Source organism: Papio anubis, chromosome 19 (genome assembly GCF_008728515.1).
Source record: "Papio anubis isolate 15944 chromosome 19, Panubis1.0, whole genome shotgun sequence".
Classification (NCBI taxonomy): domain Eukaryota; kingdom Metazoa; phylum Chordata; class Mammalia; order Primates; family Cercopithecidae; genus Papio; species Papio anubis.
This window is the reverse complement of record NC_044994.1, coordinates 42505366-42509825: the sequence shown is the minus strand read 5'-3', so window position 1 is coordinate 42509825 and position 4460 is coordinate 42505366. Positions and strand designations below refer to the sequence as shown.

The window sequence follows — 4460 nt, the reverse complement described above, 5'->3', positions numbered from 1 at the left end:
TTTCCTGAGTGCTTTCCTGTTTTAATGAAAAACTGTGATTCGTATCTTCAATCTACACCTTAGAAAACCTCAGTTGCAAGACAGTAAACTTAACTGAGGAAGGTAATGGTGATGTTAATGACGACAGATAACATTCATTCACTAAAGGTTTATGACACCAGCCAGGCACTGTGCTAAGTATAACAAGAAATATATTTGGTCTTTGTCTCCAGTTGCCAACACAGTGCTCCTAAAACTGTTGGAATTTTCTGAATAATGATGTATTGTTATTCATAAGGAACCCCTTTCAGTCACACCTGAGTTTATGCTAATGCAGTGACTTAGGACTCCTAGGTAGCCTCAGGAAGGGGCTGATCACCAGAAAGACCGAGTGATTAGAGAGTGGGAATCTTCAGCCCCACCTACTACCCTCTGCGGGAGGGCTGGAGATTGAGCTCTATAAAAACTCTTAAACAATGAGGTTTGGAGAGCTTTCAGGTTAGCAAACACAGGGAGGTGCTGGGAGAGTGGTGCACCCAGAGAGGGCACAGAAACACTCTGCACTCCCCAGACCTTGCCCTATGCACCTTTTCTGTTTGGCTTTTCCTGAGTTGTATCCTTTACAATAAACCAGCAAACAAAAATATTTTCCTGAGATCTGAAATGCATTCTAGCAGATTATCAAACCTGAGGAGAGGGTTGTGGGAACTGCACATTTATGGCCAGTTGCTCAGAAGTTCAGTGACCCTGTACTTGTGACTGATGTCTGCAGTTGAGGCAGTCTTGTGGCACCGAACCCTTAAATCTGTGGAATCTGACACTAACTACCTAGAGTTAGTGTCAGAATTGAATCAAACTGTAGGACACCCAGTTGGTGTCCAGAGAATTGGAGAACAGGTTTTTGGTGTTGGAAAATACTCTGGAATGACACATGTATTATCCCATACTGAATCCTCTCAGCAGTCTTATGAGATAAGTAGTTATCATGGTCATTGTACAGATATGGACCCTGAAGCCCAAAGAGATTAAGTAACTTCTTCAAGGTCAAACAGTCAACAGTACAGGCAGGATTCAACTCCAACCATCTGACTCTATATAAGTCCACTTGTGTTGCTATAATGGAATACCTGAGACTGGGTAATTTATTAAGAAAAGAGGCTTATTCAGCTCATAGTTCTGCAGGCTAAATGAGCATGGCACCAGCATCTGCCTGGCTTATGGTGAGGCCTCAGGAAGCTTACAATCATGGTAGAAGGGAAGGGGAGCCAGCATATCACATGGCAAGAGAGGGAGCAAGAGAGAGAGGAGAGGTGCCAGGCTTTTTTAAGCAATCAAATCTCAAGTGAACTAATACAGTGAGAACTCACTCTCGTTACCAACAGGACTGTACCCAGCCATTCATGAAGGACCCTCTCCCATGACCCAAACACCTCCCATGAGGTCTCACTTCTAACATTGGGGATCACAATTCAACATGAGATTTTAGAATGGATGAATATCCAAACCATATGAGAAACCTTAAGGAATGAAAGGAGAGTGGGATGGTCCCCATATCTGTGAGTGCCCCAGCATATCAGCAGCAGAAAGAAAAAGACTCAGTTCTGAGTTAGTTGGTCTGCACTTGTTTATGCAACAAGCATTTCTGAAAAGTCTACTGTGTGCCTATGTGAGGCACTGTGTTGGCTTAAGTTGACTAAAATAGAGTCTCTGCACTGCAGGAGCTTGGGATCTAACACCAGGAGCAGCTAAGTGTGCATAAATTATTACAGAGGAAGAACAGAACATGATCCATACCATGGGAGGTACAAAGTACAGGGAATTCAGAACAGGCCAAGCATTTCAAGCAGGAGTTACCAGAAAGTAGCAAGCTCTTTAAATAACTTTTGTTCTCTGTTTCAGCTGAAAAACTGACACTACCTCACCTCAGGGGGTCATTTCTTTCTTTTTGTTTGCATGTGTCTTTTTTCTTTTCTTTTCTTTTTAAGAGAAGCAAGCCTTTATTTCCTTGTTTTGCAGATAAAGCTAGCTGAGTTTGTTGCTTTTCGGTGATTAGTCAAAGAGACCAAATTCCATATCCTCCTCTGACTCTTCCTTGATTTCAACTTTGTCTGGGGCTGCAGCAGCAGTAGTAGCAGCAGTCTCCACAGAAGCAGCAGCCACAAATGCAGATGGAGCAGCAAAGATGGACTTGACCTTTCCTGCAAGCACGAAGGTGTAATCAGTCTCCACAAACAAAGGCAGCACCCATTTGTACCCGCTGATGATAGAATAGGGAACTGATGCAACACTTGGGTAACTAGTCTGCAGACAGAGACTGGGAGCATTGCAGACACCCTCCAGGAAGCAAGGATGCAGTTTCCTCTGCTACGTCAAGCACTTCAGGGTTGTAGATGCTGCAGTTGTCAAACACCGGCTGGATAATTAGCTCAAAGGAGGAGGGGGAGATGTTCTGCATGATCACCAGTGTGGCTTCACTGGCTCCCACTTTGTCTCCAGTCTTAATCAGTGGCACATCACTCAGGATTTCAATGGAGCTGCCGTACATCTTAGTTCCTGATGCCAAAAACCTGAAAGAAAGGTCTTCTTGGGCCCCAGACCAGGGTTCCAGGTGAGCACAGTGACTTCACGTGGGGCAATGGCCCCAGCATAAGTGGTAGAAAGTGCCTGATCTCAGTGAGGTCCTCCTTGGTGAACACAAAACCTACATTCCCCTGGAAATGAAATGAGACAATGGTTTCCCCAGAGCTGGGTTGTTTTCCAGATGTCCTTGGATGGCCTCCTTCATCATGGTGCTCTTGTCCACCAGCCTTCCCTTGCAGGGACATTTGGATCTGCTGCATCTGCTTGGAGCCCACATTGTTCACTCCCACAATCAAGCATTTTGGATAATCATCCAAATGTTGGATAATCTTAAGGAAGTAGTTGGACTTCCAGGTCTCCCTGTCTTCCCTGGGCATAACAGCAGTGTGTCAGGGATTGCCATGCAGAGTTTTAAAGACGATGTCACTCTCACAGGATGCCTGGAGATAGTTGCATGTGTCTTTACAAAAAAGCATGTAAAAAATCAAATGCCTGTTGTCTGATGGCTTCAAGTGAGCCTACTGTTTTATGCCTCATCCATTTGTTTGGAGTGCAGAAAGTTCTACCCCAAGAGAGGAGCAAGAAGCTTTGCCTGTGGGGTGCAGGGTCTGCACCCTGGGGTGCTATGACCATGGCACCTCTCCTGGAGGACCGAGAGTTTCAGCGTCTCCTCCTCCCTATGATAAAACAATGGTTCTCCACCATCTGGTCCGCTCACCAAGACTGCCTTGTTAGTAGATCTCAGCAGGTAAGGCTTTGGAGGGCAGGCACCAGGTCAGCCTAATACAAAACTGGGAGGCACTCTCAGGGCAGTCCTGACTTAAAATGCTATCCTGTTGTCCCAGTATAAGCCAAAAATAATATTCTAAGGCCCCCCAACCATCTGAATAGACCCCTCCTCAGGGCCAAGGGCATTCTAAAGTTAACCTGAAAAACTAGTTAGTTAGGGGCATGATGGGAATGGGGAGCTGGGCATGCCTCATTATACTCTCCTCCCTTTTTAATTACTGACAGAACAGACTCTTTACTCTGATAAGAAACATTTGCAATCCATTCTCTCTGAAGCCTGCTACCTGGGGGCTTCATCTGCCTGATAAATACTTGGTCTCTACAACCCCTTATCATAACCCAGACATTTCTTTCTATTGATAATAACTTTTTTAACCAATTGCCAATCAGAAAATATTTAAATCTACCAATGACCTGGAAGCCCCCCACCCCTGAGTTGTCCCACCTTTCTAGACCCAACCAATGTACATCTTACATGTATTGATTGATGTCTCACATCTCCCTACAATGTATAAAACCAAGCTGTACCCCACCCACCTTGGGAACATGTTGTCAGGACCTCCTGAGGATGTGTCATGGTTGTATCCTTAAGCTTAGCAAAGTAAACTTTCTAAATTGACTAAGACCTGTCTCAGATACTTTTGGTTTACACAAGTATGCCCTCCCACTTGTCAAACTCAGTCCTAATTTTATGAAAGGTGGTCACTGGAAACTTAAGGAAGGATACCATGAAGTGGGAGTCAGGAATCTTGGGTCCTGGGCCCAGCTTTGTCACTGACATGGGTGATCTTAGATAAAAATCTTTATAACTTGAGGCCTCAGCTTTCTCATCTGTATAATGGGGTGATTGGTCTAAGTTAGTGTTTTCCAATGGAGGCTGATATGATTTGGCTGTGTCCCCACCCAACTCTCACCTTGAATTGTAATAATCCCCACATGTCAAGGGTAGAGCCAGGTGGAGATAATTGAATCATGGGGCGGTTTCCCCTATACCTTTCTCATGGTAGTGAATAAGCCTCAAGAGATCTGATGGTTTTATACATGGGTGTTCCCTTGCACAAACTCCCTTGCTGGCCAACATGTACGATGTGACTTCGCTCTTCATTCACCTT

At 44.8% G+C, this 4460-nt stretch overlaps 1 pseudogene; it reads right to left on the bottom strand.

Annotated features, from left to right (window-relative positions):
- Window positions 1-1197: 1197 nt before the first annotated feature.
- On the bottom strand, window positions 1198-3747 carry LOC101016772 (annotated as a pseudogene).
- Window positions 3748-4460: the final 713 nt, after the last annotated feature.